This window comes from Fundulus heteroclitus, chromosome 20, assembly GCF_011125445.2.
Source record: "Fundulus heteroclitus isolate FHET01 chromosome 20, MU-UCD_Fhet_4.1, whole genome shotgun sequence".
NCBI classification, from domain to species: domain Eukaryota; kingdom Metazoa; phylum Chordata; class Actinopteri; order Cyprinodontiformes; family Fundulidae; genus Fundulus; species Fundulus heteroclitus.
Genome location: NC_046380.1, coordinates 34262457 through 34275971, shown reverse-complemented (window position 1 = coordinate 34275971; position 13515 = coordinate 34262457).

Genomic DNA, 13515 nt, shown 5'->3' with positions numbered 1-13515 from the left:
TAGAGCACACATGCGCAGTCAGACAGTTCGCCCCTATCTGAATAACATGATTGAAACAAGTGTTTAGACGGACGCTGTTCAGATTAACGAAGAGCATCTATTTCATTCGGAATACAATTTAATTCCGATTGAACTTAATCCGATCACAATATTCTAATCAATGTGTTGACAAGACACACTTTTTATTCCAATCGGTGTCAGGGGCACAGAGCTGTGTACAGATCTGGTTGGTGGTTTTGGGGTGCATTCTCCCTTTTCTCCAGCAGAATACAACTGGTAGGGAACAGTAAAAGTTTTTCCTCGTCATTCATAATCAAAGGGAGCAGGAGTCAGATTTAAGGCGTATTGTCGTTTTACGTTTAACGTATTATCTCTGGTTCAGGAGTGGTTTGACATGAACACATTTGTAGCCTATGTGATTCGTCAGTGGGCAGTGGCTCTTGATTGTCTTCTGGACATCTGCCATGTCAGCAGTCTTGATTGTGGCTTACTGACCCAGACTGAGAGACCATTTAGAGGCTCAGAAAACCTTTGGAGGTGTTTTGAGCTCGGTAATTAGTGTGTCACATCTTAACTTTCAAATATTGAACTTTTTCACAATATTAACTTTGTGAAACATATTTTGGGCTTTCATCATCAGTAAACCATAATCAGCACAATTGCTAGAAATAAAGGATAGAAATATATCTCTTTATGTGAAATCTATATATTATGAGTTTTACCATGTATAGATTTTTCTAGATGTGCCTATAAATGAGCTATCAGTGGTTTTATCCGCATAAACTAAAGCTATGCATTCAGAATGTTTTGTATTTTGTATGAATCTGAACAACAGCAGTAGATTGTGTTGTGTCAGATTAACCTTCTCTTTTCTCACTTCTTAAGCGAACTACAGTACTGGGAATAATTTATCACCACTGGAGCTCGTCATGTTAAAACATGGGGAGCCATAAAAATCCTCCTCTTCTAATTTACTCATCCAACAACAACTCAGTTTATTTATAGCGTGCTTTACAAGAGACTTAGAGATGCATTACAGAAAAACATATAATCAATACAAAGAAAGAAAGCGCAGGCCTGGAAATGAATACGTAAATAAAAGAAGATGCCTCTCAGTCGATAAACAAAAGTACTTTTAAAAGGTGCGTTTTGACAAGTGATTTAAATGTGGATAATTCCATGTCTCTGCTTGATTGTGGAAGAGAGCTCCAGAGGGAAGGGTTTTCAATGGTGAAGGACCTATATCCCAACGTTTCAAGCTTGGTCCTGAATGGCAAGGGCAAAAGACATTTGAAAAGACATTTGAAATTTGAGGACTCCTGGCAACTTGATAGAGTGGAGCCGTGAAGAAGATCTGGAAGGTAGAAAGCAGCTTAGTTAAGAGAAGCGAATGAAAGTTTTTAAAGACAGTGGCGATGTAGTCTGTTGAGCAGGAATGGCTTAGAAGACGTGCAACTGAGGTTTGGATGTGCTTGGATTTAGAGGGGAGTTTGGAGGGAGACCCATAGAGGAAGCTTCTGCATTATTCAACTTGGGAAGTGATGAATGCATCGATTTAGCAGCAGAGACCAGACACAATCTGTTGTATAATAAGGATGTTTCTTTTGGATCACCTCTCATCTAAGCTGTTGTTCCTTATGCATTTTTGATTCTGCCAAATATGGTGTAAAAAAAAAAACTAAAAGAATTTACAATAAACAATGAAAAATGTACCTCCTCAATCACCTCACTCTATTTCTCTTGTTTTTAGTTGGAAAAGGAAGCCATGATGGCATAGAAAAGTATTGCTTTGGGATCACCATCTGATCAACCGATAATTCAGGCTGCTACACTTTGTTTCCTATGACAAAAATTGCCACCAAATGAATGCTGCAGTTCTCACTCGTTATCTTTACAGTGGTGACCCAATCATCACATGACCTAATCTCATCCTACACTATGCAGACGCTTCATCACCTCAGCAAGGTTTATACCTGAAACTGAAAGTTACACTGACAGAAGGCCTTACTTTCTGAAAATGATGGATAATAATTGTCTGATCACTTCATTCCGTGCTCAAGGCATGTTTTTTTCCCCTCCCAATCAACTGAAAGGTCCCAAAAAAAGAAACTGATGAAACCACAAACCATCTGACCCATGAAATAAGTTGATCAGGAGAATCTGAAGCAGCAGGATGGTGCACAACAAACCTTCTCGTGTTTAAAGCGCTGAATGGACACGAGTGACACAAAGTTAAGGCCTCTCTCAGATGTATTTTCCATTGCTCAGATGGATAGAGTGGTAACTTGTCAGGGATTTATAATACTTAATCCTAACTTAGTTGAACATGTTAAATTTTACACCAATACCGATATACACACAGTATTCAGTAAGGGAGCACATTAGAAAACTTGATGTTCCATAAAATCCCTTGATTTGCTTAATTTTAGACCCACGAAAGATGTATTTTTTTCTATATGCCGAAATGTATGTAAAGATATGTCACAATTTGACAGCAGCTCGAGGATATTAGTTTTCATAATCTTAATGATATGCCCGATTTATTTTTATTAAGGTATAATCATTAGGACTATTTCTTGTATTTGCTGAAAGCAATCATTAATGCAGGTGCAGGAGCCAGCTTTTTCTATCTTGAATGCACCAGGACTTGTTTTTGTGATTACTTTTTCCAAGATGAAACAGCTGAAACAGTTGCAAAGCCACTAGGCTCGCAAATTCCCTATCAGAATGAGCACAAAATGCATAACCTTTTAAACAAAGGCTCTCTTGCTGTGCCTCAGGCTGCACTTGCCACTTTGCTTTCTTGTCAAGGCAAAAAAAAAGAAAATATACATAAGAAAGATGTGTGTTCAGATGGAGCAGAACATTGGTGACAAGTCAAAAGTCTGACAGACACATAGCGTTGCTGATAGCATTCTATTTACATCTCTGGAACACGCATTTACACATCAAACATTTGCTGGGTTTATTTAAAAGCCCTGTGTTTTCATTAGATGTCCTCTGTTGCCAAGAAAAAGGAAAATAATAAAATAAACAGCAACCCTTGTCTTGTAAGCATATTTGCACACAGCATGTACACACAGGCAAACATATGAGCACAATGGAGAATCCACATGAGCAGAAGTAAAATGCGCTCAGTATAAGCAAAGAAAGATATGCATACAGACAAAGCAGACTCGCGCACGCTTTGATAACAAACCTTTATAGGAAGTCCTGTCCTGGAGCAGAGCAAAGTCTTTTATTTTGAATTTATGAATTCTACATTTCTCCCACATACTGCAAACGTGAAATACTGTTGACACTTAAAGGAACATCAGCAGGGAAAATGTGTGTGGTTTGTTTCATAATTTATAAACATTTTTATGTATATACAGTTTTAATGCTGCACAATTGCAGATGAGCATTGCAGCTTTTTTTAAATTCCATGCTGGTTCCAATAATATAGGAGTATAATATGCCCTTCTAATTCCTCTGATGCACAGTATATTGGATGAGATTCCCGCCTGCCAACTTAGAAACCTGAAAAAAAAAACTATTTAAAAAACAGCATCTTCATGCTTTTATGCTTTCAACTCCTCTTTGCTGAAAGATTCAGCCGCTAGAAGCAGCCAAACAAGAACAGCTCCCCTGTTGTTTGACATAAGGCCATCTAAAGGTCACAATCAGCTGAACCCTTGCCGTCACACAAGACTCCCTCATTCCCACGGCTGCTGTTTACTTCTCAACCCAAAACATTTGTTCATTTCATTTGTGGCTTTAAGAGGAACTAAATATCCCAGAGATGTTTAGCTCTTCTTGATGTCTGATCTTACCACAAACTCATTAAAAATACATGATCTTCATCCCGGCTTCGGCTGCTGGATAACTGCTTTTTCGATCTGCCACCTTCTGAGGGAATTAAATGTTCAGATTAACACGATTCCACCCTCGCGGAATTTATATGCACGCAGCATGTTGGCCGCACATACTAAATAAACCGCTGTACTGCCTGTTTATAGACTGCTGCTCAAACTAAGTATGCAACTGCAAAAACGGCAACGACTGAGCCTGCTGTATCAGTCCCAGTAGAGTTAAAAAAATGTTTTGCAGGTACAAAAAAAAAGCAGACCAACAGTTTGGTCTTTCTGTCGGTAGGAACTCAATAACCATGTGTCCTACCTAATTGACGTGTGTAATTTGAGCAAACTTTTAAAATGCCACAAAATAGAAAATGCCAACCAGGAGCGTTTTCATCTACTGGTTTGCAGCAAATTAACAAGGCTACACAAAGCCGAATTTTATCAGTAGATGTTACACATGACTGTGATTAACAGGAAGTAGAGGTTCCAAACTTGCATGGACCAAACATCCAAAAAAATAGGTTTATAAGGAATGCGTTGCCACCTGGGCAGTTGTAATTGTTCTATCACGTCAACCGGTTCGTGTTTATTTATGATTTTAACGCAACTACGTACTGCGCGTGCGCAGCATGGGTTAAAACAAGGAAGCTGCTAACAGCTGTGAGCATCTCCAGGTGAAACAATGAAGAAAGATCCAATGGAAAAAAAGCTCAAAAAAATATGATTTCAAGAGGGAAAAGACGGGAATGTCGCTATGAATACCGTTGGTGTTCACTGAAGCGGGCGCTAAACCTGCCGATTGCTCAGATGTGACCACAGAGTTGATTGATGTAAATAAATGTTGTGATATGAGGCCCTCACAGTTGCTGTAGATCAGTGTATTTAATTGATAATGGTTGAATGGCTTCAATCACGCCAAGCTACCGCTTTATTGCGAGGTATTGCAGAGTATGAATATACCGTATATATATTTATTTATTTTTTATAAATAGTCTGTGTAAAGATTTAAGCATTTAGGGGAACATTAGGATTGTTTCAGTCAGAAGAAACATGTTGCTGACTCTGGGCTTCACCATGTATGACAAAACTGTTCAAATATTCCTGGAATGTCTTGCATACGAATACACTCACCATAGTAATTCAGCAACTGCAAAAGAAAATGTATAAAGTGACCCAAAGAAGAGCATTTTTTGTTTTATCACAGTATTTCTTTTCACCATAACATCTACACTAGAAAATAAAATTGTAAAAACCCCAGAAAACTCAACATTGTGATGGTTTTACTGTAAAAAAAAAAAAAAAAAAAAAAGGTAGTGTATTAGTAATTGTGAAAAAATACTTTATTTAGTATTTTACTTCAATAGGTCAAAACCTGCTTGTAATTTACTGAGTTCTGGTAGAACGTTTGAAATTTTGAAATGTGCTACCATTAGCAACAATGCGCTACAGCATATTTCCCTACATATTATGCATTTAACCAATGTAGCAACACGGTGTTTATCAGAGATTTTATCCTAATGAGTGGGAGTGATTTAACAAGATGAAAAGCAACAGAAAGGCAAAAACATTTATTGTCCAATTATGTTCATTTTTTTTGGTCCACCGCCCAGTAAACACTTATTACCCAGTAAAAGCAGGGGCTGTTGTTAGCTCAAGCTCAGGTAGAGTGCATGGAGCACATCTGTGAAATCAAGTGATCATCATCATCATCATCATCAACATCATATTCAAGTCAGGCCACAGAGTCTCAGTTGTATTTAGGTCTAACATTTGACTTGACCATCTGAACGCATGAAAATTTTATCTAAACCATTTCAATGTAGCTCTGGTGGTATATTGAAGGCGGTTGTCCTGCTGGTAGGTGAACCTCCACTAAGTAAGCCCCTTAACCCCAGAATGCTTCCTGGGTGCAGCACAGTGGCAGCCCACCGCTCCCTAAGGGATGGATTAAATGCAGAGGACCAGAGGTGGGTGATAATTAGTTACATTTACTTGAGTGACTTTTTGAAAAAAAAATACTTTTAGGAATAGATTTACTGCAATATTTTTTACTTAACTAATATTATCAAGAAGTATCGCTACTCTTACTGGAGTAAATTTTTTGGCTATGCTGCCCACTGTGAGTTCATTGGATAACGAAATCACGGTCTGTTCCTTATCCAAATTCATTCGATAAAGAACAGACTCGTTTGAAGAAAAACTGCACCAGAGAGAAGCGCCTACTGTTTCTGTTAAAGTGAGACTTCCTGTTTGTTGTTTTAATGTTATTTTCTATCTGCTGAGCTCATTGAGTCTTTTGGAGCTCAAGTGAACAGGCAGTAAACAGTAGATATTGTAAATGAAAGTACTTTGTATTGTTCTAATGTACACAATATTTCTAGAAGTATTTGTGCACACCAAATTCAGGTGGTCCTATCACTTCAGTGGCTGCAGTCGCAGACAGTGTGGTGTAGAGAAACTTGACTTATCCAATAACTTCTGTAAGTATTGGTTTAATACGTTTTGTGTTGGAAAAGAAGGGATTTGGTTTAGTTTATTTCAAGCAAGGGTAAAAAAAACAAATAGAACAAGAAAAGAGAGAAAAGAAAAAAAAAGAAGGTAATAGATACATATGCATATGTACATACATAACAGACAACGTAAATTGTGAGCTTGCCACTGCTTATCTGTTAGAAAAATGTTTCTTCTGCCTGAATTACCTATTTTGGAATTATGTGTATGTATGTATATGTTTTATTTTAGTCTTTAAAATACCAGAATTTGTACACAACTTAAATTGTTTGTCTGTCCGCTTACATTATTTTTAAATATGAAATCAAATGTTATGATCAGTTACTTAGTACTTGAGTAGCCTTCTTACCAAATACGTTTTTACTCTTGAGTAATTTCTTGGATGGGTACTATTCACTTTTACTTGATTAAAAAAATATTGAACGTATTATCTACTTGACCCACATCTGCAGAGGACAAGTTTCACTTGAATGTACGTATGTTGCAATGACAAATAAAAATTATTATTATTATTATTATTAAGTGTTCCGTTTTGATTCCAACACTTTTAAAACTTTTGTATGTGGAAGAAAGAATATAATTTACCATCCCATTAATAAACATGCACTAGTTTTTTTTTTCTTATCACATAAAGTCTTAATAAAATGGAGCTAAAGCGGAAATTCAGACTGAAGAAACTCATTGCTTACCTCCATCAATCAGGGACTCATTCGCCTCCGACGCAAGCCAATCAGCTTTGAACTGCTCCTCCACGAAGCCAATCAGCATCCTGGATCCGTCTTAAAAGAACTTTAATTCCAGCTCAGCTTCTACCCAGCAAGCAAGCAGTCGCTGTGCGATGTCTGATCTGGACTCTGATGACTGGATTCAACCCACCTCCATCCCCTTCTCCACCATCATGGCAGCTCCATCTGACTTTCCTATGTGCTCCTACAACCTTGTTCCTATTAGAGTGTAATTCCTCCTGGACTCTACAGAATTCGCTGTCATATCTCAATCGGTCCGGCAGAAGACCGCCATGTTGAGCCTGGTTCTGCCAGAGGTTTCTTCCCAAGGGGAGTTTTTCCTCTCCACAGTCGCTTCAAGCTTGCTCAACATGGACAGTCATGCAAACCTGTGTTTATCAAGTTGGACATCTAGCTCAAACAGATCATCATATGGACTGAACAAAACTTCTTCTATCTCCACTCCACCACCAGTTTCAGCCCTGGGGGATCATTCCTATTCTCATACACCTGCTTATGCATATTGAAGTATAATTCAGCGTGAATGATTCCTGCTGAGGTCTGAGCGCCAAAGTCTTAAAATATTGTATCAATAAATTCTTCTAACCGTCTCTTCTTTCCGTGTGAGTTTTTCAGATTGAAATACGTTTAGGTTTGTGTTTGTAATGTGAATAAATGTAAATGTGGACCTGAAACAAGGGATCATGAACATGTGATGCTCTCATAATGTCTACATTATGTGCTAGATCACATAATTTCACAAAAGCAACACATTGATGCCACCGAATGAGTAAAAAAGCAAAAATGCAAGTCTTTGCAACACTGAATGGCAGCGTTGTGTATTTGTAAGGATTTCTATTCCGTGTTGGGCAACTTAACGAGTGATAAACAAACATTCAAGGAAAGCGGGAGGCCAACCTTTGGATTTCACTTAACCCCCGCTGAAAGCTGCTTAAATTTTAGCTAAAGTAAACCACTGATGCATTAGCCGTGGTTAGCCAACTATTCAAGCTGTACATGTTTCAGTATGTGTGTGTGTGTGAGTGCGTGCGTGCGTGAGGGGTCTAATTTCGGTATTGATATCACAGATATCACTCACCAGGCACCGAACTGTCTGAACACTTAAAAAGAAGCCCCTTGCAGCAATACATCCTCCCTTTTGCCATCAGAGACTTTTATGTGCATCCTCTCAATGACACACTTTTTTCCTAATTGTTTGAAAAATGTTTCTTTCTCACCGAAGGACAGGCTTTATGTTGAGCCTTCTTCAAAGCTAATAATTCTTAAATTATTTGGCAGATCCTTTTCAGCTGTATATAGTTCTTCTTGTCAAACTATCTTACAAAAGCTACCAGGTCAAAGGTCTGAGATCAAATGATGAGCGATTAATAAATCAGCTGAGGGCGGGGAACTCTTCCCACCTCCCTGTGCTGTCAATTCATAAAACATGGCCTAATACCAAGGACCATCACAGCAGAGATCGACAGACGTGGAGCAACACGGTGGTCATCCCAGGTCATAAATCCACCAATCTATATTTCAAGAGTTATCTTGTGAAACCGAAGCCCCTGTGTTTTTCCAAGATGAGTTATAAAAGATTCCCTTTTGTTTTCCTCCATTCATTTTTTTTAATCTTAGTTTTTAAGTGCCTCATCAATATTTCATGCACTCTGTCCTCTTGACGTTTGGGCAGACGCTTTGATGTTAGCTCTCCACACCTGAATCCAATGTATTTTTTATAATCTCCCTGACAAGCAGCAGTTCTATCGTATTCTGCATTGTGCTATCCAAACGTATTAGTTTATGATAATGGAGTAGCGTCCGCAAAGAAAAACAACAAAGTGAGGATTTAACAAGTGTCACTTACAGAGGAGAATGTGTATCCGAGAAGTAAAATAAATCTTTCACTTAAGTTTTGCAACAGTCTCATCCTAAAAACTCCTATGTGAAAACAAACCAATACAGAGTTATTTAGCTAACCTTGTAAAATAACCTTAAATATGGGCTGATCCGAAACCTTTTTTTTTAAAGTTGGTTAAAATAACTTGGTTTTAAATTTTGCAGATTTAAATTTATTTCATGATCAGTCATCTAAAAACTCTTTTGACAACAAAAAATTGTTTGTGTATTTGCGATTCTCTAAAAATAAAAAAATGAATAAATAAAAGCATGTTTTGTATTGATGAGGACATCCCATCTGGACCAGCAGTGTCTGCGGTTTTTTGAACAAATTGCTTTCTTAATATATGAAATATATATGAAACATTATGTTGAAAATAATGTGTGGCTGCTTATTGGCAACACAAACAATTGACCAAATGAAGAAATTAAAGAGGTTTTATTTTTGCTGTTTGAATCACTTGTTGAGAAAGGATTATGAATGAATAAGAAACATGGATTTAAAGGAAAAGGCAACCCGAACCTAAGGAAAGGGGACACTGCACAGCAATGGCATTAAAAAAATAACTGTAGTAAAGAGTGAACAGCCAGACCATGTGGTAGCTGCAGCTGTTGTTTTAAAGCATAAAGAGTCTCATGCAAGAAATGTTTTTCTTTTACGTCAGGTTTTATTTTTTATTTGTCCGCAGTCAGTACAAAATGTCTGCTGATGTCCACACATCTTGGTAGAGCAATTAAAGCTGTTGTCTAACAATCCTTCTGCATGTTTAGCCTTGATCACCATGATCAGTTGTAACATTTTTTTCTCACTGTCAGAATCCAATGAAGGAAAGATTGTTTGATTGCTTCTGCACTCGACACGACTGTTTTCATTTCCCTTGCTTCCAGTAAATGTGTAGCATTTGCTTATAGTGACTATTTTTGACCAAATGACATGTTGCTCGTGTGAAAAAAATTGTTTTAGTCAGAGCTTGGTTGCCGTGATAGATGAGGTCCTCTGAATATTGCATAGCAAGCTGTGCAATATTTACTGTATTGCAATTAACTTTAACTTTACATCAGAGACCACGTAAATCACATTCGGGGGTTCCCCAAGGATCCATACTGGGTCGCCTCCTATTCAATAAGTACATGCTCCCTCTAGCTCAGATCAGAAAAACAACATCAGTTGCCATAACTATTCAGACGACACACAGCTCTAGGAGTAAATGCTTGGAATAAATCAATGCATGGATGTGGCAAAACTTTCAAAAACAAAATTGAAGCAATTTTTTGGACAAATAGAGGAGTGATAGAGAGTTATCACACAGCTTCAGTCGCTTCAGCTAAAAACCACTGATCAGGCCCGAAATTTGGGTGTAGTGATGGACTCAGACCAGAACCTCCAAAAGCATCTAAAGACAATTACAAAGTTGGCCTTCTATCAACCAAAGATATGATAAAAGGACTAATGTCTCAACAGGATGTTAAAAATGTATCTTTTGTCGAACTGATTACTGCAACGGTGTTTTCACAGGTCTGCCTAAAAAGTGGATCAGACAGCTGCAGCTGATCCAGAACGCTGCTGCCCGCGTCCTCACTAAGACTAAGAAAGTAGAGCACATAACCCCAGTTCTAAAGTCCTTACACTGGCTCCCTGTATCTCAGACAATAGACTTTAAAATACTTCTGTTAGTTTATAAATCATTGAATGGCGTATCTTCTAAATACATCACAGACTTGTTATCATTGTATCAACCCTCCAGAACCACTCAGGTCTTCTGGCTCAGGTCTACTCTGCAGACCCAGAACCAGAACCAAACACAGAGAAGTTTAGAGTTGCCTTTGAATGTGAATGTTCAATCAAACTGTTGTAGTTTTAACTGAAACTTCATTAGATTAAGTTTGTAGTCCAACTTGTCGGGACCTACTGATACTATTCTACTGCAATGCACTTTCCTCTGTAATGTTTTTCCTTTCCTCTCCAATATAACTTTTATCCATGTACAGCACTTTGAATTGTCTTAGTACTGAAAGGTGCTTTATGAATAAACCTGCCTTGCATTGCATTGCCTTAAATCCTCACAAGTAAATCGCTGACTGATTACATTCAGAACAGGGAGACCTCTACAACGACGGCATGGATAAGCTACCATTTCAACAATTTTCCTACTTTATTTTGGTCCTGGGCACTGGTGCCGGGTGATTAAAAACTAGAGGTCAGAGACACAATGCTACTTACATAAATCTGTTCACCGTCATTTGAACTCTCCTGGATTTTCAACTTGTCCATATTCCCTCATCTGTTTTTTCCTTGTGAAATAATTATCCATCCATCCATGTTCTGACCCTCTTAATCCCTCATGGGGTCACGGGGGTTGATGGTGCCTATCTCCAGGGTTCACCGGGCGAGAGGCAGGGTTCACCCTGACAGGTCACCAGTCTGTCGCAGGGCAACACAGAGACAAACCATTCACCATTCACACACACACTCACACCTAAGGACAATTTAGAGAAGCCAATTAACCTAACAGTCATGTTTTTGGATTGTGGGGGGAAGCCGGAGTACCCGGAGAGAACCCACGCATGCACAGGGAGAACATGCAAACTCCATGCAGAAAGACCCAGGGTTGGATTTCAACCTAGAACCTTCTTCCTGCAAGGCAACAGTGCTACCCACTGTGCAGCCCGTGAAATAATTATTTTGCAAATAAATTACTACATTTTCTTCTGTTCTCAACATTCTCTCCTGTCTTCTTGTTGTTGTTGTAGTCTGACTCTCCAGTTTGCATTCATATGTTTGAATGACATTCACGCCCACTCATCTTAGCTGCCAGGGGTGTGACTTTGATTGACAGATTGTCCACAGGCATGGAGATCTCCGGCCCGAGGAGAATCTTTAAATAACTGATTAGAGACCAGCATGAAGTCACTTGGAAGCCAAATGTTTTAGTACTTACATACAACCTAATCTGGGCATGTGTCCCTCGTCATTGAAACGTTTGTATGTATGCTCACACAAAAAATGACGACAATAAACCCAAAACGGAATGGGAATGCTGATGTTAACTGTGCCTTTCCTTTGTTTTCTTCGTGCGATTTTGATGCAGGTGGCACCCTAGCACCCCCCAGCCCCCATCAACAGGCTATTGTTATTTTTGTAATGGTGACATTTTCAACTTACTGACAATAACATTAACATACAGAAAAAGTTTGTCATTTCTTGTGACTGATCAGGTTCCTGCAGAGATTATAAAGTAGATTTTTTCAAGTCTCTTCCCTTACCCAACCAACTGGGTCATAATTTATTAGCACAGGTTTTCAGAGAGTCACAATGAAACATAACAGACCTCACCTTGAAATTAATTTTACCCTCTACATTTTAGGAAACTTACTTTTAGTAGTTCTACTTCTTCGTTTGTCCAGCTCCTCTGTGGATCCTCCCTGCCTGAGCTGTGCCGGGCACTAAACAGTGCCATTGACAGGTGAGGCGATCATTAATTACAAACATGTGCTCCATAGAAGCACCTCTCTGCGATGCAATAAAACAAGTTTATAGGCCTCAGTTGCCTACATTCTTTTCTACCACTTTTCATCTCTATGACAAAATGCCCTCTCCCTGCCCAGAGAATAATTCTCCGCTCGCTGACAGCTCCGGGATTATGACTATGGGGAAGAGGGTGAGGTGGGCAGAAATGGGAGGTGACAACTGGGCTCCTCAAAGTCATTGTGACGGCCGTAGATTACAGAGCATCCTTTTCCTCGCAGTTCCCTGGCAGGCCCGCAGTGTGAACCAGCATGCATGCTGATCAGTAGTGATCAGCGGTGGCAAAAATGAGGACGGAAGGGCGAAGGGACAGGATCGCATTGCCTGGATCCAAGGCAGAAAAGCCATCTGATCCCGCAGCCCAGGCGCCTCTCGGTAACCCACTCAATAGGTGGAGACAGGAAGGGCTGGTGTGAGCCGAGTCATGTGACAGGAGCCTTTGCTGTCTTTGGATCAGCCCATTGTGTCTATATTTTAACTGCATAGGCGATTTGTGTCCTGAAATAAACAGCTGCACACCTGATAAAGGCAAATAAAACTGAGTGCAGTTATTAAATATTTATACGCATGTAATATTTACAGTGTGGACAAAACACTGCTGGTTTTATGAAACAACTATTTCATTGAATTGATCTTTACCTTTTTTTATTGTTTTTTGGTACGGTAGCGTTACAGGGCAGAATAAAAAAAAATGCATGTCAGACATTGTCCAAGCAGGCGGTAAAATAATTGGCATACAGGAGCTCTCTCTGTCTGTCATCTGTGATGGTTGAGTCTTAAAAAAAGCTCAGGCAATTTTGGCCAGCCCTGATCAGGAGTATGTGCTTCTCCCCTCTGGGCAGTGATTCAGGGTCTTGAATGTTCTGCCTAAGCCAATTAAAATGATCAAGCTGCACCAGGTACTCATTGATCATAATCATTTTTCTGCACTGACTGAAGCATTTTTAACAAATTTTATTGCTGTAATTGTCACATATGTATGTATGTATGTATGTATGTATGTATGTATGTATGT